We start from the raw sequence: 24,325 nt of genomic DNA on the forward strand, positions 1-24,325 counted from the left end.
GCAACGTGTGGCACAACATCCCTCCGCTTTGCTGCTGTTGGGAAATCACACAGCAAACGAAGCAGCTCTGTCTGCCTCCGGGACAGACGGACACCGAGTGACACGGAGCAAGGCAGGAGAGCCCAGCGTGACGCACCGGCTGCCCGGTGGCACAGGTGGAGGTTAGGACATTTCGGGTTTCTTGGAGCTTTGTAGTGAAGAATCTGAAAACGTGATTCATCCCTCGGTCCGCGTCTCAAGTATGCGGTGGTGAAGCTAGGAAAAATCTGGGTATGTATAAAGCGTTTCCTCCTGGGGGCTGGGAAACCCTTAGGTGCAGCATTTGTTATTTTACTTAATTGGGTTTGAAATCCTAAATGCTCAGAACATGCCAGCTCATGTCTGTTGCAGGAAGAAGTCAATTGCTCAATAGGAACGGCTTTTCATCCTGCCGCGCTAAGGAGAAAATAAGGTCAAATCTATTGAAAAGGAGAATTACTGATTTATTCATTTATTATTTTTGTCATCTGCTGAGAACCAGGGAAAGGGCTTAGCAGGTACGGCTCGTGGTGAGGAAGGTTGTGTGTGTGTGAGGCAGCTCCCGAGACGGAAGGCGATTCCGTGCTGATGCTCAGCCTCTGGTATTTAGCCTGCTCTTTCACTTTGTAATTATCCCAGCAATTAGCGCGGTTACAGATGGTGCCTTGCCTTTGCTCTGTGCGCTTCTCAGGGTTTGCTGGCCATGGGAAGAAACCAGCTTGATGCAAAAGCACAAGCCCAGGCTGAAGAGGCAGCGTGATGGGAATCGTCGCCCACGGTGGTGCGCTCGCGGCCGTGGCTGCCCGTGCCCCTGCTCCTGGAGCGATGCTGACAACTTGTAGTCTGTGAATGAGAAAAGGACACTCCTGGAGCTGCGTGAATGAGGCGCTGCCGGGGAGGTGGCAGAGGACAGCCTCTGCCTCACCCGAGCTGGGGCAGCTGCATCTCTTGCGATTCAGTTTTGTTTTCCTCTCTCATTACTCAGTGTTTGCTTCGTCCGGAGCTTCAAGCTATACAAAGCAGGGGTGTCGAGCAGGGCGAAGACGCAACCGTGCATAATTCTCACCGAGGTCGTGTCACCCTATGCAAAGCTCCCAGACAGCTGATTTCAAAGTTGGAACTGCCATTTCTGTGCACTTCTTCGGTGCCTTGTTACCGGTGGAAGCGCGTACTGACAGAGAAACGGGTACTAACATGCCAAGTGCCGGCTGCAGCGCAGACCCCGTTGTTCAGCTAACACATCCTGCGCTCACAGCTCTCGTGTGAATGAATGATCACGCTCCAGCCTTCCCTGTTAAGAGCTATTGAAGAGCACAGCAGGTTTTTTCACCTTGCTGAACCGAATGTTACTAAGAAAATAAATTTAATCAAGCCCAGGCCTTTTTGCAGGCGTCGCCCTGCTCTTCTTCGCGCCGCGCCGTGCCGTCCCAGGCAGCGCTCTCCTGTTGTGATGGACAAGCCCTGCCTGTTCGGGGGGTGCAAAGCCCCTGCTGCAGCCATCGGAAGAAAAGAACAAAGCCCTGGTGGTCTGACTGCCCTCCCTCCGGCCTCCTGCCTGTCCAGGACCAGCCTGGCACATCCCATCCAAGCCTGGTTTTCGCTCAGGTATGAGCTCTTTTCCATGCTGTTTACGCTCCACTTACCAAAAGTGCTCGGAGCCAGATGGTTTTCCTGCCGAGGATATAATTTCATGGGAGAGAAGCAGGGGTCTGTAAAACAATCTGTGGAATTAGTGGCACCTCAGCTCCTGCAGTGTCTCCCCACCCCTTTTTTGGAGTCTGATTTCTGTTCTTTGAAAGCTGAAATTTCCATTGCTGCTGATGCCCTGCCAGGCACTCTAGCAGGGTTACTTTCCCTTGGATGCAGTTCAAGAAACCATCGCTCCTTTTCTTTATCATCGTCATCAAAGCAAGAGGAGCGCTCTGCTTTCCCTGCACTTCCCTGCTGCCTCCAGAGCTGGGGAGAGCAGACGGCCGGGGCTGCTCTCCAGACCCACGACACCAGAGATGTGAATTTGAAAAGATCTTGGTAATGGCGAAGTCAAAGCCTTCGTGTCCTCAAGAAAACACACTTCAGTAATTTAAAACAACATGAAACAAAACCTGCTCAGGATACCGGCAGAGGTCTCGCTGGAAGCCCTCCTCCACGGAAGCCAAGATCTGAAGGCACACACTTCATCTAGCACTAGGGACGTGTTCCAGTCCTGCCACATTTGCCTTGCTTTTAGGATTCAGGCTAACCTTTTCATCCGATCCTAGAGCGTAGATTAAAAAAGAGAAGGAAAAGAAAGCTTACGCCTAGCTTTTGCTGCTTGTAGGAGCAGTCGGCTGCAGGCCGTGCTGTTTTCTGATGGCTCTTCCAGTTGGGTGTCGGTGGGATTGCTTCGATCTCAGCATCGTGTGTGACTGAAGGATCCTGCGCTGGGTGAGCTGGTGTGGATCTGTCTGCTCCTGCACGTCCACTGGGGTGTCCCTGACATCCCCTCATTCCCTCTTACCTTGTCGTGATGAAACTAAGGCAGGACTTAGTGCTGTTGGCGGCGGGGAAGAGTTTTCCTAGAGAGAATATAGAGGTCCTCTGCTTCTTCACAGAAAACGCATGAGCAGTACTGACAGGAGAACTGGCAGAGCAAGTTAGCAGTGGGTTTGAGATGTTAGCTTTGTGGCTTTTGTCTACCAGAGCCCGAGCAGTATTTGATGTGCAGGCATGTTTTCAGACATTTCTCATAGAGAAGGTGTTGGCAGGTCTGTTGTTAACACCCTTGCCTTTAGGCCAAACTATTGAAAATTCAAGTTCAGCTTGAATCTAATTTCAATGGCTTGGAAGGCTGCAATCTGATGGGCTGAAAAACCTCGTCCAACTCCAGCCCTTATTAGGAGCTTAATCTGAAGTGCAGCCAAAGCCAAATAAGGGGGAGGGCAAAAAAAAAAAAAAAAAGGCAGTAAAATGGAACAAGAAATGTGCATCCAATTTACAGTATTCCTCTGCAACCTTAATTCAGCCCCCTGTACGCGTTACGAAGCCGTTTCTAATTACGGGATCGTGGGCTGTGTTTTTCCGTGGCACCCCGGCCCTCGCTGCCCGTACGGGACGGGCAGAGCTCAGCGAGGGAAGTGGAGGTGGCCAGCTGTGGATGTGGGACCTCTGTATGGCACAGGGCTGGGAGAATTGTGGAAAACCAGGAAGGCTGAAGTCACGGTTAAGGAGACGGGCGTCCTGCTGTGCCCCGGCCGCAGGGTTTGTGGTGGCGTGGGGTTTGTTGCCCTTCCCGCAGAACTGGTGCCTTTATTTCCTGGGTCCCGGTCCGAGGGCCGGTTTGCAGACGTTTGGTGTGCTCCTGCTGCACATGGTCTCACGGAAGTGGCACATCAAGCATTCAACACGCTGCTCACCGCTATTTCTTTTGTAAAAAGCGAGCTGTAGGCTGTGGACCTGGCTGCCCAAAGCGCCTTTATGCCTCCGTTCTTCAGCTGCAAAATGGAGGCGTTAGGAACGTAGCTCAGTAGGATTTTATGAAAATAAATTCACATCCCTTGAGAAGTATCCCAGTTTGGCAGTGGCTAAACGCCTTCCTTTTCGCCTTGGAGCAGCACATGAGAAGTGTGAAGTGAGGAGGGCTCAGCACCGCAGTGAGCGACTGGGTAATTCCTCACCCGAGGAGCGTCTTCTGTTCTCGGTGCCTCCTGCATCAGGACTTCACCCACGTGTGGTGTGTGTCCGTATGGTAAGGACCACGCGCAGGTGGACCAGATCAAAGCTACAGAGAAAACATTTCCAGCACATCCCAGCTTTGTAGGGCTTGGCTTGGCAGCCTTCACATTTTGTAATGCAGCCCTACAGATGTAAGATGACATAAATTGCAGGACCAGGTGAGCAAGGAGTTGTGTGTGGAGGGTACAGGCATTGCTCTGTGGGATCCCCTACAGGGAGACTTGATCCTAAAGGTCAATTTGTTTGCTTTTCTGACCTGTAGTAGAAAGCTGAGGGTTTGGGACCGGCCAGGAAGGATCCTGTGCGGGGCTGAGGCTGCTGACGCCAGATGTCTGCTCTTGGCTTATCGGACGTGGCTTTTGCTTGATCTTTGGGTTGGAGCCTCACTCGCAAAACAGCTCCCGTGTCCATCGAAGACAGAGGTTGAGGAAGTTATTTTTTCTGTGGTTTTCTGGAACTTTATACCGTCGTCTGTCTCTAAGGAAGATGTGACGCACGATGGCTTTGCAGCTATGCAGCTCGATGGCGAGGCGCATAGCTGCCGACGCCGTCATGGGGATGCTCTCGCATTGCGCTTGCAAAGCCGAGAGGCAGCCCGCGTTTCTCTCCCTTCTCTTTTACCCTTCAGACTTCACTCCAGTTTATCTCCATCCCCTCAAAATGAGGATTAGGAGAAGCAGCACGTTTCACGCCACACGGGCAAGAAGAGCCCCCGTCAGCCGTGCCGCTGGGAGGAAGGGCTCAGCCGCGCTCCTCGGGGCTGCGCAAGGTTCTGAGCGCAGCTCTCTTCCATCAGCAGATGTTGTCAGGCATGCTCAGGCAAAACCTTGCTCTCATTCACTAATTATAAAAATTCCTGGCAGAAGCTCAGTGTGACTCAGCTACAAAAAAATTACTTAGGGGAAAAAAAAAAAAAGAAGTTTATGGCATAAGGCTGACTTGAGCGCACAAGAACGAGGGAAGTCGGGGCTGTCTAAATCCCGTGGTCGCCCAGCCCCAGCCCACCCTGCGCCTGTCTGGGGAGAGCAGCGCTGGGAGAAGCTGGGAGGTGACAGCTGCAGGTGGGGACAGACAGACGGACAGCGAGGGGCCTTCCTGCAGCTGCAGAAGAGCTGCTGCTGCCTCGTGAGCTGGGCTCTTCCCCGTAAAAGCCATGGGGACGGGGAGGACCTGCTGCCTGCTCGGGGCTTTGTGTTTGCTTTTCCCCTCGCTGCACCGTCTGAGAGCTGCACGGGGACACGCGGGGGCTGCAGCAAGCCTCCCACCTCGACAGGTCCGCAGCGATCCCCAAACCGCGCAGTGAAGCTGCTTTTTTTTTTCTTTTTTTTTTCCTTTTTAGAACGTTGGATTTGATTTTATTTTTGTTATGAAAACCACATAACTAATTTCCCTTGGAATCTTTTGCAGGCGTCTGCTCCGAGTGTGTTTTGGCCTCGCTGTCCATTGCTGGTTTTGAATCCCAGTCCCAGCGGTGGGAAGTTTTCAGAATTAATGCCAGTTGTATTTTTTTTAATAGAATTGCAGTGTCCGCCTGTGGGTTTCAAACAAATATCCTTGCCTTCACATTTTGCCTGCAAGTAGACAGAATCCTAAGGGTATGTGGCCAACAACAGCTATTTGGCAAGGATGCAGCACTTCCCCTTTGTCAGAAATGGCTTTGTGTGTCTTTTTTTTGTAACGTGGTGTGCACTGTCCCCATCCTGCTGCTGTACCTAGCTGTTCTGGCCCACCGAGGCCAGCAGGATACGTGCTCTGTGCTGGGCCGTGGCGTAGGCTCCCAGGGGAGGTGTGTGCAATCCGCCTCGGCGAGTGATTTAAAGTTACGCCTGGAGAGCACGGAGCAGGAAACAATTCTGCCTGGTGCCTGTGGGGATGGACGTGAATTTCCAGGGTTGTTTTTTTGGCTGGGCAAAATGTATTCGCTTGCACTCACCGTGCACGTGCGCTGAATTTTCTGCCTCCACCATTTTCCTTTTCGCTTCTCTACCTGGTTTTAAGATGCGGCTCCCAGGGGAAGGTAAGCTCTCAGGAAGTTCCCCCTTCTTTTTGATCCCGATATTCCCTTTTTTTTCTCCAGGATGCCCTTTGCGGTGTGCTTCCAACCTGCTGTCTCTGTGGCCACACTCCCAGCCCCGTGCCCGGTGGTGTCCCGGCCCGTGCCAAACACCCAGCTCAGCCCCTCCAGGGTGCCCGGCTCTGCCCAGCACCGGCTCCTTCCCCAGAGGCGAGGTGTTGGTGAGAAGGGGGTTGGCTGCAGTGAGCCCCTCGCAGCACAGTGCCCCCATTGTTAGGGTGCTCCTCAGCATTTCCATTACCAAAACCGGTCTCAGCGGCACTACGTTGTTTGCAAAGTTGCTGCTTTGGGCAGTTTTTAAAGTACATCAAGGGGCTTTTAAGAACACACAGTTCCTGGGTGTCTGCAGCGCGGCGGCGACGACTGTCGTGCTTGTGAGCTGTGGGTTTGCAGCCCTTTTCCCTGCGGTCAGCACGTGCTTCGCTGCCAGCAAAGAAGCTTGGAGCAGGTCTGATAATGGGTGATGCTCCCAGAGCCTGGGGGGCTGTGGGGCGTGGGGAAACCACTTCCCTGTAGCAGTGAACGAAAGCAAAGAGCCAGGTGGGAGGCTGGATGATGGTGACCCGGTCGCTTTCCTTCCAGGGGACACTCCAGCTATGACGTGGCCATGGGTGCTCGCCGGTCTGAGCCACGCTGGATTTGCAGGGTGCCCAAAGTGGGGCTGCTGTGAAGTGTTAGCGAGGAAAGGAAAAGCATGTGGTGGTATCAGAAATGGGCATCGACGGCGGTGATGTTAGTGTGGAGGAAGATCGGGGTGAAAACCTGCTTCCAGGGAGGGAAGAGGGAGGCAGAGTTCCTGAAAGCAGTCCCGTAGCTGCGTGGGGCTTCCGAATGCGAAAAGCCACGTCTCCTGCAAGGGGCTTGTGTTTATTTCTTGGAATCCAGCGTTTGTAGAGCATGTGCTGGCCATGCAAAAATCGCAGCTTCGCCATAAATTTGCGTTTTGGCAGTGCTTGTCAGGATGCCATATTATCCAGATAGGACTAGATAGGGGATTAGAGCAGAATCCTTCGCTATTTATGGACTCCCTTTGGGGACGCGCGGCAGTGTTCTTCTGAATTGAATAAAGGTAACCGCAACAACCTGCTGCACGTGCTAAATCTTCTCCGTGGCCCTCCTTAGACCTGCAGAGGGGGAAGGGGGATGCTTTGGTGATTTCAGCCCGCAGACCTGCAATAGCGTTGTTCAGCCGCCAGCAATCCGCCACCTGCTGACTCCCTGGGAGGCGTGAGGTGTGGAGCGCAATTCGGAACGGAGGTCGGGACGTGTGCCTATTTTTTCACTAAGGGGCTGGGTTCAAGCCCCTTGCTCTTTTTGTAAGCATGTCCAGGCTTGGAGGAGATTATTTTGTGCTGTGCTTCGAAGCATCTTTCCATAGGTGTTCCTAAGTCTTTCCCTGCCATTTCTTTGTAATTTCGGATCTTGTGTACCTGGCTTTCTGCTGGGGCGGAGGTGCGGGCTGCGACCCGGTGTGCCAGGGCGACTGGGAGCACTGAGTGGAGCTGCTGGCTCCCGGTGCCTGTCGAGGAGCAAGAGGTGGCCGCAGAACACTTTTCTCCCCCTTTTGCTCGAAGTCAGGGATCCAAAGTACTGCGTTTGTGCACAGGCTTCCAGCCTGCGGTGGTGCCCCATGGGGTGAGCCCTGCTGGAGGAGACCAAGCAGACAGGGCCAGCGGTGGCTCAGCTTTGCCCTGCCTGCCCGTTTGTCCCCGCAGCAGGGTCAGTGCAGGGGGACCTCTTGTCCCAGCAAGCGGTGCCACCGAGGAGCTGGCAGCTGTGCCCCCAACACCGCCTGGCAAAACCCAGAGCAGCGCCACCGGCATCACAAACTGGAGCCGAGCGACGTTTCCCAGTGAGAGTGGAGTTCTGCAAACCAGCTGGCTCCGTTCGGGTTGCTCTGGGAATTTCCTGGGTTTGGGTGTTTACACAAACTGCCGAGCCCAACGCAGCCCCTGGGGCACGCGTCTGCCAGGGAGCCAGAGCCCTGCTCGCTGCCTGCTGCAGGGCAGGTGGGAGCGATGCAGCGACTGCGAAGCGCTGGTGCCCCTTGCAGAGCTCCTTTGCTTTTTGCTCAGGAGGAGCGGGTTTGTCCGTTTGTCTGCCCTCACTGAGAAACAGCAAAAATCAGGAGTGTCCGGATGGCCGGCGCGCTCGCTCTCCTTCACATGCCTGTTTAATTGGATAATACGCTTGGCCTTGCCTTTCTGTTTACCTTAGGGTTTGTTATGACAAAGAAGATGGATTTTTCCTGGCTCTCGCATGTACAGTATGTAAACCAACAGGATGCAGCACACGGCTCAGCGCACCGAGTCGGCCGCGATCTGGGGCTTTGGGAAGTTTCTGCTGTGTTCCTTCGTCGGTGTTTACTCATCGCTGTGTGCCTGTGGTTTGCGTTACACCTCCGCAGCTGGGCACGGCTCCTCTCACGTCCCCAGCCGCTCGCTAGCGCTCACGGGGTTGTTCCAGATTATTTTTTATCTAGAAATGGGGGCAACTAGGAGAGGAGATGCAATTAGATCTTTGATACCTGTCGGATTCACCTCTGGACGTGGTGAATTCTTGGAAATGATGGGTTTGTCTGCATCTTCATCTGTTTGCTCTCCACTTTTAGTCCAAACAAATTGTCCCCCGAATCGCGGGGTGGTTTTTGTACAGGCTTTTCCTCCTTGGTCACTTGAGTCCTGGGTTTCTGCGCCCTTACACCTAGGGAACTGCTTTTTCCCCTCCCCTATACCTCTTGGCTCTTGGGTGATTTCTGTTGATTTATCAATGCTGGCTTGTCAGTAGAGACTTGGAATGAAAGGCTTTGTGCTGGGCTGCTTAGCTGGCTGTATAAACATGAAAGTACCAGGTTTTTAACTAGCTTGCTCACATGGCTTTCCTCTGCAAAGCTTTAGCCAAAACACTTTGCAAGATAAAAGGGATGCTGAGAAAGACCAGGTCACTAACAGATTGTCTGAGAAGGAGGATAACACTGATCTTTGTTTTAGTTTTACTTTTATTTCTTGTAACTTCTCAGTAAGAGCAGGGAAGGAGGATAAATTGTTTTCATCTCTCCGTGGTCAGAGATTAAGATGGATGAGGCGCTGTGCTGCCTGGCAGAAGCGGTTGAAGAGGAGCCCAGCTGCATCCCAGCTCCCTCGCGTCTTAGGTGCCGTTGTCTCCTGGCAGCCTTGGTCTCAGCCACAGGGCATGGAGATGGTCAGCCGGCTGGGGAGCTCGTCCCCAGAGCCCCCCCGGGACAGGGGGACACGGGAGGATGGAGGCTTGCCTGCCCTTGGGCTGCTCCCCACTTCTCCTTCTTACCCTGGAAGGAAGGAGGCTGCTCGGGCAGCCGGACCGTGACAAGGGCGTTGTGCCTGTCCCGGTGCTTACTGAAACGAGGTGAGCCTTACTCCTCTCAGCCAGGCCTCGTTTTTTAGGGCTGTATGTTGTGTCCTGCAGAAAGCCACAGCAGAACAGACCTACCCGAGGCTTTGTGCTGGGCTCGCAGCCTCTTGGGGTGGAAAAATGCAACCAGTTTCTACGACAAACCCATGGCACCAGCACAGCCAGAGATCTTTTGTGCCTCTTCAGCACTTACCAGGGAGAGAGAAGTTTGCACAGCTGTTGGGTAGCTGTTTTTTAAGAAGTTACAGCTCAGCATCTCTTTGATCTGGCTCCTCGTGGCTTGCCAGCTCCGCCTGCACGTTGCTGCATCAGTCCCCCCCTTCCTGGCCGTCCTTGGTGCCGCTGGGCTGCGGCTCTGCTGCGGGGGGAGGAAAGCATCCCGAGCATCGCCTTCACCAGGAGGTACGTGTGCACTTGGGCATTTCCTGTGCTGCACGTTTAACTCAAATTCGGCTCAATTGCTTGTTTTAATGGCTGAGCACGGTCGCTGCAGAGCCCTGCCTGAGCGCGATGCCGTTTAACAGCAACGTAGCTCCAGGCCCAAACAAGTTTTGTGCTTCCTGCTTCGCAGGCGCCCTTCCCCGAGCTCCTCTTTAAATATCTGAGCCAGTGACTTACTGCCTTGAGTTCGCTGAGCTCTTTGAACTGGAATAAATGAGAGGCTCTGGGGATGAGGCCTTTGATCAGGCGCTCACCTCTCACCTCTTAGGGCAAGGCTTTGAGTCAGGTGAGGGATTAAATGCACAGAGTTTGGTGCCCCTCGGGTCATGTCCTGACCAGCCTGCGAAAGCTGCCTGCTGTTTGCCGAGGCTGGCTCAGGTCTGAGAAACCGGTCTTAGACCTGAGCATCACCCCATACAATCTGAGGGTAAAGAAGGGGCAGAGCAGGCTTTGGGTAAGAAGCGATGCTGTGTTTGGGTTCAGGCTCGAGGATTTCAGGTTCTTTGCTTGTGCTTTGTTGTGCAAAGCTTCACAGAACTGGGATGTGTCTCATCTGCATCCCGGATTTGAACCCGCAGGGAGAAGTTTCTCAGGACAGTTTGGATACCATTCAGCCTGCTGTGTGTCGGCAGTGCGCAGGAGGGGGTTTGCTGCTGGAAAGGGCGATTTTCGGGCTGGCACCTGTGGGGGGAAAGCCAGCACTCGGGTCAGCGTGGTGCGTCTGTAGTATGGGGATGTGCTGTGGCATCGTCGCACTTGTAGGCGTTTAACAATTTCTGGTTTTAAAGGGGGGCTCAGCTGATCGCCAAGAGCAAACGCACAGTTGGAGATGCGAGACCCTTGGGTACGGGGAAATGGCAGTGCTGGAGCGCCAGCATTTTGTCCCGTTTGTGAGAAAAAGGTCCTGTCTGAGGTGAGGGGGAAGGCGTTGTCTGGAGAAACAATGATGGAGCTCACCGGTACCCACGTGCAGCCAGGATCCACTTCACATCGCGCTTACGGAGCTGTTGTGCTGAAAGCAGAGGAGCTGGGGCAGGGCTGGCTCTCAGCCGTCCATCAGCGGTGCTCAGCCCTGCTCTGGATAAATTGTTCCTTGCCTGCCGGCTTGTGCAAGCAAGTCCTCCCTGTCCTGCCTCTTGGATCAGCCTCTCGCGGATGATTGAGAGATTCCTGGCACCGACTTCTTTGCGCAATGCTCTCTTAATGTTGTTATTTCGTTAATGAGCCTCTGAAGAGGCCTTATTGGAAGGTGCTGGCTCGCTGTCGGTGCCGGCTGGGGAAGTTGCAGGTCTCTTGTGTTTTGCTTAGCAAGCCTGGGCTCAGCTAATGAGAGGAAGCGCGTTTCCCATCCTGTAGAGGCACTCGGCTTGCACCCGACGCGTGGGGCTCCTCAGGGATGCTGTAATAGCAGGGCTTGAATCGTGAAGCATCAAGAGACTTCCCTACAGAAACACATTACCGATTTTTACTGTCACTGCTGCTGCTGGAGTAGCCCCTGGCCGCCTGCCTCTGTAGTGTCACTGAGAGAGGACAGAGGCTCGGAGAAGCCACGTGGCGAAACAGGGCTCAAAGGGACCTCTCAGTGGTGTTTATTTTCTGAAGATCAGAATTGGAAGCAGAATTGGAGCTTTGGCAAGGCAGAGACCTTTCTGACAGCCTGACTCTCAAGGCTGGCTTACCAGCGAGAACCAGTAAGCCCCAGCATCAGCTTGTTCCCCGAATGCAGCCTGACGTGTTTTGTTATTTCATAGTCCTTGCTGGTTACAGGGCAGCGTTTTATGATGGGCCTGGGGTCCCAACCCCATTTAATCTGCTTCTGACCCTGCTGCTGCGGTGACGTTTTGTTGGGCTGTGCAGCAGGTTGCATGGCAATGAACCCGGAGCACTTTGTCCTCCGGAGTCCCTGGTGGCACTGGAGAGGGCAGGAGACTAATCTGAAGCCTGGGAGCTCCTCAGCTAATCCCCAGCACCGGAGAGTCACGTTTTTCTGGAAGCACTGCTCAGACACTCAGCCCACGTGGCAGCATTCAGTTGAGGGCAGGCGTCCCCCTCGGGCTCGCCCCACTGCTGGGCTCCCTCTGCAGCCACGCCGGAGCTTGGAGGTGAAGCCGTGGCACTGCAGGAGCTGCCAGACCACGAGCCCTCGGGTCTGAGGATTTCTGTCTCCTCCAAGGGCCGCTCTCAGACTTGTTCTGTGCAGGATCGGGGCGAGCGCAGCGGGTGGCTGTCGGCAGGTCCGGCGGTGCGCGTGCCCCGGGGTGCGGTGGCGGGGCGGCTGTCCTGCGCTTCCTGCCCTTTGATGTGCTCTGTGTGTGTAACGAGCATCTGCCCCCTAAGAGAAAACAGACTGGAGTTATAAATTTGAAAAAAAAAAAAAAAAAAAGAGGGAGCAATTTTGCTTAATCATTTTCACACAGATCCACAGGCATTTCTCTGAGAGCGAGCAGCATCTGGTTCAAGAGCAGTCTTGGCTGCTTTGAACTCTTGTGCAGCTTCTGCAGTCTCAGGCAGAGCCTGATGTTCCAGATGCTGTTCCCAGCAAGCAGATCAATGACATGCTTATTCAGACTTTGCAGCTTTTGAAAGAAGGAAGAAAGTAGATTATACTTCTTGAGATCATCTTAAGTATCAGGAATCTGCCAGGCTTTTTCCCCCCCTCTTTTCGGAGGGGATGGCTGCAGATGATTTTCCTATTTCTAAATGCTATCCAGGAAGCAAGCTGTCTTCCTCAATGCACTCCTGTTCCCTCCAGGTCCTTGTCGTTGCCAGAAATAGAGGAATTCTTGCACCAAACGAGTCGAAAGAATTAATTTCAAGGAGAAAGGACTTAATGCAGTGATGCCCCTTTGTGCAGCTCGCTGAGCAGGCTGTCCTCGTGTGTGCTTGCTGCATGCCTGCAAACGCGTTTGTGTATGTGGGAAACTCACAGGGAAGGTGCAGGAAAGCTCCTGGGATTTACGTCTGCTGAACACCCAGCCTGGTCAGCTGCCGGTCCGAGTTGACACAGCCGCCAAGACTGCTGCGTGTTGGGATCTGCCAGAGCCAGGTTTGCTGTTTCCCTGCTTCCCATCCGTCGGGCTGTCGGTGCTGCCGGCCTCTGGGAGCCTGGCAGTGTTTGGTGCGTTGTTTCTGAGGTGGAGAGGTCCTCGGAGCCGCTTGCCTAAGTCTCTGAATTTGGCAGGAGCTCCCCTGGCGTCTCCACGGCGAGTCCCCTGGGAATGTCCTTCACCACCAGCCTTGTTTGTCTCTGCCTTGGCTGAGAAGCTCTAACCCTTGAGATCACAGCTGCTGGATTTTCCTTGGGATGCCGCAGGCTGTCCCAGACGTACCCTTGGGGTGTCCTGGAGCGAAGGCTTCAGATTTCTACCAGTAAAGGCCAGTGGCCAAGAGAAGCAATCGCGCCTTGTCCTGCTGCAGAGGAGTCCAGCTGGCTGCCACGCCGTGCACCGCAGCTGGGATTTGGTGCTCGGAGGTGCGGTCGGGTAGGTGGTGCCGATGAATTTTTGCCTGTTCGAAGTCTGATCCCAGTGTCTGATCCCACATGAGATACGCAACAAAATTCCACCAAATAAACAGAAATTAAGCCGCAGGTTTTGTTCTCATTAGGGTAAAATCCTAAGATCTGGTGTTTGTGATGTCTCTAAAACAGAAGGAGAATTAACTCCTGGAGAATGGAACCAGAGGATACTTAAAAGGCAAATTGTTCACATACTTTCTTTAAAATCTGCATGAGCGTAGTAAAAGGTCATCAGCAATTGCCGAATCTGCTCCTCAGATCCTCGCCCGCTGGCGGCTGATTGCAAGAGCCTGTTGCTAAGTGTTCCTGGAAACGGAATAAAGATGAAGCCAGATAATTGAACAAGAAGGAGGGAGAGGGGAAAAAGCTTGGAGCTAATCGTCTAACTGCAGGGCTGCCAAGTGAGATGAATATGTTGGAGTTTGACTCAGTGGCTGCATCTAATCAGCTCTGACTGAGGGGTGGAGAAGGGGGTGACCAGCCCGAAACTTCATGGCAGATCCTTGGAAGAAGCCGCTGGGACGCAAGCAGAAGACTTGCTTGTGTTTTCTGTAGCTCGTCCAGCCCCAAGCACGCTGTTCCTGGAACTGAGTTCGGAGGAGGAGAAAGCTCAACGCGCTCTGAAGATGGCTCGTGTTATTTCCATGTATAAAAGCGCTGTTCCTGCAGCGTGCATTTTGGCAGCCTGGGATCTTGATCTAGACAATCAGTAATGACAAAACCCAACGGGGCGAAGCAGGAACCCAAACACATCCACAGCTTGAGCCGGAAAGCCCCCAGCTCCAGGTGACCCCGAGGGGTTTTCTGCTGCTTTTGGAACGGGCTCCCTCTCGGTCTGAGGGTTGGGCTGTGTTGAATGGTGCAAACAAACTATTTGAGGTTCCTGCGTCGCCTGATTCATCTCAAGGCAGTTTCTTCGCCCTGTCTCTGGCCAGCTCTGCAGCCAAGGCTGTGCTAGGACAAGGCTGTGCTGGAGCCGGAGCTCCAGCGTTAACGTCACACTCGTGCCCACAAATGAACGGGAATTTGTAGCTGGGGATTTCCTCCCAAATGGCTCAGCACCGTCCTCCAGCCCCTCTCATCTCCCTCCGTTGGCTCTGCAGCCTGGTGGGCAGCTCGGAGGCGAGGGACGGTGTCTGCTCGAGCTCCGGGGCGGTGCTGTGGACGTGCTGAGCCTTTGTAGCTTTGCGGGGAGCTCCGTGACTTAGCTCGTTTTGTTCACTGCAAATGGAATAAAACCCCGGTGCAGCTCCTGTTTATTGCTGAAAAGACGAGGAAACCAAACTTCCTGAGCTGCGGTATTTGTCTAGTCGAAGCTTTTGTAAAAATCCAGGACTTTCTCTTTCGCTGTCTCCACGGATCGATTTCCTGGAAGCAGTTCCAGTAACCATTTCTGCAGTGATTTTTATCATCCCAAAGCATTTTACAAGCTCTGAATATAGTAACAGCTGAAAGCCAGCCACATCTGAGGAGGGCTGCTGCCAGTGCACAGCAGCACTGGGCGGTTTATAAAGGAACACATGCTCGGCTCTTTCTTTTGCACAGAATCCTCTTTATTTCCAAGAAGCCAGGGCCGTGCTCTGCCGTTCAGCCCGCAGCACCTCCGGGTTCAAAGCTGACCCGCGGCAGCGCGGCGACGGGCAGGCTCGGCGCGAGGAAGCCTCTTCTTCCCAGCCTCCAGCTGGCTCTGGCTGTCGGAGGAGGTAATGAATACTCTGCATCTTATCTGACATTTCGACTGCCCCCGTGGGAGTCGCGTTGTCATCGGTTCCTGGAAGCGGCGTCTCGTTGATGGCGGGTCGCCGCGGCTGCTTTCGCACCGGGCCACGTCTCCGTTTGAAATAGCAGCCCGGGGACAGGGAAGGCTGCTCGGCGGGGTCAGTGGTGGCCTCCCAAATGTCACATCGTGTCTGAAGGCTGACTGATGGACTCCCGCTGCTCTCAGAAAACGTATATCTAGTGACTTCCGTGAGTGGAGTCAGGATGTAGCTGGAGCTTTTGACCCTTCTCCTGATTTATCACCACCTTTTTTTTCTTTAATTGCTTCAGCAGTTGCAAAACGTCACTCAAGGCTTAAAATGAAGACGGGGCCACCCTGACCTACCAACAATGGATGTGGGGTTGTGGCTCCATTGCTGGGCACTGCCGGAGAGCCCCGGGTCCGTGCACATGGGCAGCTCAGCCAGACACCCCGCTGTGCTCCATCCCCATCCTGTGTCATTTCCCTGTTGCTTACTCTTCATTCTGAAAAGAGCTAAAAGAGCGCAGTGAGCCTATACGGGAGCAGTCAGGTGAGCAGAGGGTTTCTCTCCTCTCCCATACTGGCTTTTGCTGCTGTTCTGGTGTTGGCTTCCTTGGAGCCGTGTTTAGGGTTATTCCGGTCTGTTTTTTAACATGTGCAGTTGATTAATTGCTAATGCTGGACTCGCAGTTGCCTTTTCATATTTAGACGTCACTCCCATCGGGTTTCCATTTCCAACCTGCAGCCTTGCTGAGGAAGGATTGAGTTTCGGCTTGGGGCGCAGGAGGAAGAGGGGAGCGCAGCAACGTGGCGCGGCGGGGCCCGAGCGGCCGCTGCCTTCAGGCGATGTGAAGCCCCCAGGGCGACCCAGCGCTGTCACGGGGGGGGGGGAACCGCTCCCACAGCAGTGTTTGGGAGCACATGGGGCTGGTTAACTCGAGCAGACTGAGATCAGAGCGCGGTTACAGAGTGAATCTCTTGAGCCCTAAAACCCCGTTGAGCCATGAGAGCTCGGTGCCAGTGCTGCACGCAGACCCCCCAGCGCTGCTCGGGTCAGCTGGGGCTGTGAGAAAGCGCAGGGCTGCGGTAAGTCCCTTCCGAGCTCTGCAGCTGCGTAACCTTTGCGTGAAAAGGCTCCTTGGGTTGCTCGCCGGGAGCACTGCCAGCCTCGGAGTCAGCGCCGGCTTCCCTGGGAGGCTGGGGTGGACAAGGCTGCAGAGGGGGCCAGCCGGGCATGCTGTAACCCGTCCACACTCTCCTACATCCACCTGTAGGAAAATAGTCGCTTTTAGTAGTGTGAGACTTTGTAATTACTCCAGGGCTTTGTTTTGTGGAGGTTTCTGCAAAGAATGAGCAGGTTTCCCATCCCTGGGATGTGCTCACGACAGCGGCAGCAGTGGGCAGATGCCTTGGTGGTTTTACAAGGGATCCAGTGATGCTTGGTGCTAAAATAACTGCAGACTGCTCGTTTGTACTAAGCTCAGCGTTGTCTGAGGAGCTTCTAAGCTTCTACATGGATTTTGAATCCAGGAAGAAACCGATAACATTTGGGCAAAGTGACGGCTAGGTGGGCACCAAAACTCCACGCAAGTGAATGCCAGCTCTGTCTGTCCAAGCTGCGGTGAGCTTCCACACTGCTTGAGTCTCCTTGCTTTCGGATTTCTGTAGATGTTACGTGAGTAGGCTGAATGCACTGATTTTTATTGTATTTGCAATGTGACTTCGTTTGCTTAGGGCATATGTATACTGCTGATATCATCCGTATAACACTTTTTAAAAGCCATATATATGTATATTGAAATGAAAACAAGTCTAAAATAACTTAGCTTGCTCTTTGGCTAGGTATTAGCGTGGGTGAAGATGCTAGCAAAACACCCCATCTCTTGCTTCGGCAGCATCCTCGTTCTGCACGGGCCGTGGGATCGGGGTGGTGGTGGAGGCCGGTCCGTGGGACGTTGTGGTGCTTGGGGTGCTCGCTGCCCACCAGGCTCCTGCAGTGGCTGCGGCATCCTGAAGCCCTCGCTGCCCCTGGGTTCATTGCAGTCCTAACAAATACCCTATTGTGTTCTCAGCTAGGGTGTTTGTAGTTGTTTTTTATCTGATTGTGTAAGGTTCCCTTTCGGATTAACCGCTGAAAACAAAACAGAAACCACACCAGTACCTCATTGTGTGTATTAGACAAAACCAAAAAATCCCCGTTTCCCTGCAGATTTAAAAGGCTTTTGTGTTTGGTGGGAACTCTGTCTAAACGTGGGGCTTTTCAAAAACATTTCTTTCGTAGTGATCTGGGATTGCAAGGCGTTTGACCTCAAGATTACTATCAGCACTGGATGCTGGCTGCCTTCAAGTGAACGGTAGCAGTGAAAGCAAACGGGGCCGATAGGAAATCCGCGCTGCAGCATTGAGGTAACTCTGGCAGCCAGCCCGCTTCGCATGACAGATGAGACCTGGGACCAGGAGAGACCCTGAACTTCGATTCGATGTCCCAGACTACCACCCCACTTCTTGCCTTTCCTCTAAATGGATGGAAAAATATTCCTTCCCCATAGAGAGAGAGAAATTATTATTTTTTCTTATTACCTTAGTGTTTACATAGCTGTTTCTTACTCAGTGGTAGTCATTTGCGGGCATAATTTATAGGGGCCACGTATGATAAACTTCTACACGTGTCTTGAATTTTTCCCACAAACACTTGAACTCCCTCCATCCTCACTGCTTTTTATGTGTTTGTCTTGCTGCCTTACCTCCAGAGCTCCGGTAAGGGGACGACAGAGTGCAGGCACAGTGGGGCGGCACCAGCAGCCGCGTCCCACGAAGCAGCGACACGCGGACCCTTTGGCTTCCAGCCCTGGCACATGGCTTGGGAGGGGGTGTCGGGTGGCTTGGTCTTCGTCCTCAGTCAGGTTTTGATTTTGTGGCTGATGAGCTGGTATTGGTAAATGCCAGAAACGATGCTGGTGCTTCCCATCGGGGTGTATTTTCCTGCTGGAGGCAGCCCCTGCAGGGGTGCAGTGCCTGCGTGCTGCACACCTCGGTGCTGAGGGTTCCTTTCGCCGCTCGGGCTGGTGGAAGGGACTTGAATCAGGTGAGCTGCTTGAAAACTGCTCTGGGACCTCCCCAAAGACCCTGAACAATTATTTGTGACAAACAGGTATCAGAAGGTGGGTTACGGGTGCTGACAGGCCTTACGGGTCCTGCACCCATCTCTGCTGTGGGGTTCTGCATGAGCCCCAGGCCTCTGTTTTCCCTCGGGTAAGGAGAAATCGCTTAACCCAAAGCAGAACTGTGGGTTTGTTTATAAAGTGTCTTGAGATGCTTATGTATAAACGCCCTTTTAAGAGGTAAACCAAGTCATGCACTTGGAGAAAAAAGGGCATTTCTCGGGAATACATGGAGGTTTATTTCCTAGTGCTGGCTGGGACTCTGTCCCTAAATTCTGCGTCGTCTTCAGGCTGTTTGAAACAACTGAGGATCACCTGGAAAATAAGAGCTTTACAAAGGACGTATTCTATAGCACTGATAGACCAGCCTGGCTGTAGCATCCCCCCTATGTGATTTGCTACCTGTGTGCTGGGACAGACGTGGCTTTGCCCCGATGCTCGGCTGCAGTGGAGCCGCCAGCCCAGCACATGCGAGGCAGGCCCACAACCTCCGCCTCCTGCGCCAGGCCCCGGGGCTCTGCTCGCCATAGATCATGTTAACCGCCCTTAAGTCCTGCTCAAATTAAATGTTTTCATATCAGATGTGGGTTGCGGAAGATCCAGTCTGTCAGCCTGAATGTGTGTCAGGAGGAAATAAGGCAGCTTGTGCTCCGAGTCTGGTGCGCGCGCCAGGGCCTGGCAGCCATATGCTTTTCTGCTCCGAAATAAAATGCTCAGCTCGCGGTCGCTTTGCCTTTAAATCCTTTAAATCTCAGGGAGCAGTAATTGGGGCACTTCATCAGGAGAATAAACGTGCTGTCACCTTGGTGGGGGACAGCAGGGTGACAGAGGGTCCGGGTGGAGTCGCGGTGTAAATCCTAATGGGATTTAACATGGAGAAAGAAAAGCACCTGGCTGTGGGATGAGATTGACGGGGCCGTGGTGGGGATGGAGCCTGTGCACCCCAGTATCCATACCCCTTACTGGTACCAGTGGTGCTGGAGCTGGTACGCAGCATGACTGGGAGACGGGTGATAAGAGCGGGAAATGGCGTTATGGGAGCAGGGGACTGTGCTGGCCCCGGTCCCCTCGTTCGAGGACTTTGGCTGCGGAGCTCCTTGGAAATACATAAAGAGCAGTCCTCCGCTGGCAGGGGCTCTGCCAGAAAACCCTACTGAGAGAGTTTCCTTGTGCTTCGCCTCCAAAGCATTTGTCACGTGCAGAACAAAAGCCCTGGCCAAAAGCATGGAGGTGCCGGGCTCTCTGGAGCCTGTGGGGGGCACAGGCCTGGGTCAGCCCCGCAGCAAGGAGGGAGGCGGCTGTGACAAGCGGCCTTGGGGGCTTCGTTTTGGGTTTTGTACGGCTCAGGTAGTCGGGACACGGCCATCGGGGGGAAGGACGTGTGACGGGTTGTTCACAGCAATCACATTAACTGCAACTCCAAATCCGCCCTCCTCAGCTGATTAATGGAGCCAGCATCTCTCTCACCATTGTGTTTTGTAATTAGGTTTTAATTTCCTTTCAGAGAGCGGCAGCAGAACAGACAGGAATTCACCTCAAGCCCGCTTGGTCTCCTGCACAAGGTCAGACCTTGCAGGCACCATCTGCCCCCAAACTCCCCCCCTATTTTCACCTGGGTTTGGCTCCCTCGCCGTGCCCCGTTTTGCCGAGGGGTTCCTGTTGCAGGAGGTGAGGGCAGCCGGGAGGGGAGGCCTTCTCCTCAGCTCAGCCTGAATCGCCAGGACAGGCGTTAACTGGATTTAAACCCACGGGGCGAGGGAGCAGCCTGTTGTTCTGCGGCCCCGTGCCTGCTTTTCGTGGAGCCTGGGTGGCCCCTGGCACTTGTAAGCCCTGTCAGGCCGCTGCGAAAGCTGTGATTTAACACGGGGAGCGAGCGAGGACAGAGGGGTCCCCGCGGCGCGGGGCCGCGAGAGCAGGGCAGTGCGGGTCCCGGCGTCTCGCGGCCTCCCTCATCCCCCCCTGCTGAAGCAGCTTTGCTGGTTATTTTTGTTGGCCACGGGAGCTTCGTGCACCTTGACTGACGCGCGTTGGTCAGCCTTGCCTCCTGTTCCCTGTGTTTGTAACAGGGCAGCAGCGCAGAAACGCAGCTCCCAGGGGAGCGGCCGCTGGCGAGCAAACCTCCCGTGACAGCAGCGGCTGCGTCCCGCTCCCCCCGGCCGCGCTGCGAACAGTTGTGTTTTATCTTTGCCAGCGTTAACTGCTACAGCTCAGGATTTATGCTCCGAAGTTAATGCAACCAGGGCTGATAAATCAATCAGCACACCCAGAAATAGCGGCCCGCAGCTGTTAGGAGAAGGGGTTCCCTTTCCCAGCAGCGCGCTGAGCAGGAGGGGATTTTGTCTGCCCCGGCCGGATTCCAGCTGGTCTTCTGCTGTGCACAGAAAACAGGGGTTTGCTGGTGGGGTGGCCTCCAGTTTGACACCTTTATTTGGAAAAATTACTCAATGTGCCTCATGGTTAGGCATTTCCAAGTCCTCCAGGGATGCAGGAGTTGGCGCTGGTGACTGAGCTTCTCTCAAGCAGCACGGATGCTTTGTGCTGCTGTAGTGCCTGTGGTCTGTGACTGCCCATCACCTGCTGGAGGTGACAGGAGCATAATGGAGCTGGTAACATCACTTCTCGGGTCCCAGATGGTTAGGACTCTCAGACCTCAAGTAATAAATGGTTATTATAAAGCCTTTTGCAGCTGCTTGTGGATGGAGTCGCAGAAAAACCCAGGGCTGTGGTTTCCAGCTCCTCCAGCACGGCGTGGCGATGCTTTGCGTTATGGATAAGGTTACCAGAGGAATCTGGTGACTCTATTTTTTCCACTGGACTGCTTGACTTAACCACCTGCACAGGAGCCAGATCGGTTTCTGTAAAGCCAATCAGCCTACATGGCATCTTGAGAGGGGCTGTGTTTCCCCTGTGTTTCGCCAGCGGGCAGTTGGGGTTGAGTGTCGAATTCAGCAGGCGTGCACCGTGATCGGGACTGAAGAGCGCTCGGAGAGGATCAGCTGATTTGGGGCTGAATAGTCTGTAGATTATTTCCACATCTGTGTTAGCTTTGGCTTGATCCCGCAGATTTGCAACAGCTGTTGGGAAGCAGAGCAGAGATCCCCTCTTTAAATGGATGATCAAATCCTCTGAGTGTGGAGTGTGTTATTTCTATGTCATCCTCTTCAAGACAGGAAAAACAGCTTTGAAAAGTTGCTGAGGCAGCACTCAGCTCTGCTGCCCGAGCTATCATCTGATCTTCCTGTGGTTTCAGAGCGAGTCGTAATTTGTGTTCCACATCCCACGCCTAGCCCGACATGCGGTCCTCAGAGAGGTGCGCCTCTGCGTGCGTTTGCTCAGGTACCTGTACAGCCCCTGCCTTCTTTCTCTTGGGCTCGCCTTCTTGAGCATCGCTGGCATCCTGTGTGGTGCTTGGAGGGTGGCCGGATTCCTCCCTTGCCATGTGCCCCCTTGGGGACTTGGCCAGGCGTTGGGAGGACCTTGCCAAGCGCCGCGTGGTTACTATGCAGAGGTGCGCCCAAGCGTTGGCTTCACGTCTCGCTTGCTCCTTGCACCCCAAGCTTTGCTGATGCCTTGGCTGGTGCTGAGGAGTTCACGTCGTGGTTGGTTTTCATGGTACGTAACATCTGACAGCCATTGTCACCTTTCAGCACAGCGCCACGGCCGGCTGACACCGCAGAGGCAGTCCTGGCATTTTGACCGAGCGGCACCTCAGGCTCCTTTCCTGCGTGAGTGGAAATCCTCAGCTTTGTGCTCTGAGGACACCTAACTGGCAGAGTAACTTACTGAGAGGTGGTCCTTTTGTTCAGAGGCTTTACGTGGAGGTAGGGGGTCTTTGTTGGAAGCTGCAGCTTGACCACAAAAGAGCGGCTTGCTGTGGGAATCCTCGAGCGAGGTATCCAGGGCTGCTTTATCCAAAAGCCCAGCTAAAGGGTCTCTTGTAAGAAGCTCACTGGGTTTTTGTTGTGTAAGGTTTCTAAATGCTGCCAGCGTACCTCAAGTATCTTTTGTACCTTGGTTATTCCATTAAGATATTAACAAAGATTTCTGTCCCCAACAAAATGTTTACAATTCTGGTTCAAGGGCAAAAGCAGAGGTGGCAGCAGGCGCCTCCAACACAACGCCGAGCAGTCTCCTCCTTAAAGCGTGCGTGGGGGGAGAATAATGAATGGGTGTGTGAATTCCGTAAATACTAAGAAATACAGGAGAGAGTCACGAAGCCCGATTCCTATCAAGGTTGTGTTCCTTCTGGTCAGACCTGCAGGAACAGGAGCCATTGGGCTCACTCCTCAGTAGTGCCTGATGCGCTTTGGAAAGCCGAGCCTGGAGGAAGAGGCCCTCGCCGTGGGACTGGTGGTAAATCTTGGCGCTCGTCCTTCGGTGCATGCGTTTCTCATTTCCAATCAGCTTTCCTAATGCGCAGGAGAATCAGCGAGTCAAACTGCTCTGACTCTGAACAGCGCGTTCATGTGCTGCCTGATACAGACATCAAAATCAATATGGTTAGTGCTTCAAGACCACCAATTTGCAATTCAAGCCTTTTAGAACCGGCCTTAAAATGGCAACGCCATTCAGGTTGTCTTGCAGGCAATTGTCGTGTTTGTTCATCCGTGTCGTGTGATGCTGTAAGTGACAGCCCCGGCAGCGTCTGCAGCTGAGCGCCTTTCTTCAAGGGGATGATCTACGAGAATCAGTGCGGTGCTTTTTAGCAACCCCAAGTGCCCCAACCTCCCGGATCCCCACGTCGAGGCAGGGAGCAGGGTGCTATTACAGGTTGTCACCCCCCACTGAAGCTGTTCGGGACATTGATACGGTTTCAGATTGCTGCAGATAGTTAACACTGCTCAGCGCGGACGGAGCTCTGAAACGTCTGGGGTGGCCTGGGATTGCTGCGTGGTGGCGTCGAGAGACGTGCGATAGTTGTGGCTTTTGTGCAGATGCAAGGTAAAACCTTCTTGTGTCCTGGGCTGGGCTGCCCCAGCCCCGTTCCTTCGAGGCAGCGAGCTGACTTTGCCTGTTTGGCTGCGATGTGCAGTCCTTGCCGGCTCCCTCAGCCAAGCTGAGCTACAAAACGCCGCAGTGCCCTACGGGGAGCTGCTTTCCATATACAAAGGGCTTGGTGAAATGAAGTGAAATGTAAGCAACTATTTAAGGAGAACTATCCAATTGCTAGCTGTAATTTCCCCTTTGTTTGCAGCACCCTCTTAAGTGCTTGTGATCCTTATAAAGAGCTTTTCCCCACCCTTTAAACTTCACAGAACTGGGGTTTACCTTCTGTGGTTTGACCACACTCAGTGCAAGGGGGCTGTTTTGCATTTAGGCTGATTTTAGTTCTTTTTTATGCCCAGGGCCATTTGGTTTGTGAATCAGCATTATGAATGAGTTGATACATCCCAAGAAATGTGTCTGTCAGAAACCTAATGCTGGTGGGTTGAGCACAAAACCCCATCTTCCTCCAGGTCCTAGTGGATGGAGATCAATTGCGTCTTCCTAGATCAGCGCTAACACTTTCCTTTAGACCCAGGAGGATTTTGAGTGCACCGCATTGGAAGTAGGTTAACTCCTGTAACTCACTCAGGTATCTTTTATAAAAGATGTTGAAAAAAGTATTTAATATAGTGCCACTGAAACCTCAGTGTGGGTGCAGCTTTTCCCCTTCATCAGATCTCTGGAGAGGGTGCAGAGAGGCCGGGTTGCTTTGCCTGAACGCTGCATCCCTTTCATGCGCTCCCATCCCTTGTTCCCCAAATTGTTCATATCTTAAGAAATGGGATTGCCTCTGTTTGGAAGCTGTTCCCCCGTTGCTGGTTTCTGTTCCCTGCTGGCCCATGCCAGTGGTGTAAATCTCGGGAGCCTCTGGGATTTGCAGAGCACCACCAGATGCTAGGGGAGGGGAGTGATTCATTTCCTTCCCCATCGGGCACCGTGCTATGGTTTGGTTTTATTCAAGAGTTTGATAGTTCACTGCTCGGCCAAAATGACCAGGAAACAGCAAAATCTAGCCTGGGACACGCAGGACGTGGCCGTTACCGCATGCAGGGCTTTTGTTTGTGGCCGGCGGAGGATCGCGGTGAGGCTGGCAGTGCGTTCCGGGTGAGCTGTGCCGTGCAGCCCCCGGGCTGATGCCAAACCTATTAAGCGGCTCCCGGGAACAAAACTGGGAAGCCCCAGTTGCAGAAGAGCCGTGTTTCTGTGTTTTGGCCTTGTTTTGAGCGTGGCTGTGTCTTGGCAGGGATTGTTAAGTTTGTTTAATGAACATCGAAATGGGAGAGGAG

The 24,325-nt window shown here is 53.6% G+C and overlaps 1 protein-coding gene across 1 annotated transcript in view; it reads left to right on the forward strand.

Moving 5' to 3' along the window:
- NXN (nucleoredoxin) overlaps positions 1-24,325 on the forward strand; it is a 54,188-nt gene that overhangs the window by 12,837 nt on the left and 17,026 nt on the right. The window lies entirely within an intron of this gene.

Source organism: Oxyura jamaicensis, chromosome 19, assembly GCF_011077185.1.
Source record: "Oxyura jamaicensis isolate SHBP4307 breed ruddy duck chromosome 19, BPBGC_Ojam_1.0, whole genome shotgun sequence".
Classification (NCBI taxonomy): domain Eukaryota; kingdom Metazoa; phylum Chordata; class Aves; order Anseriformes; family Anatidae; genus Oxyura; species Oxyura jamaicensis.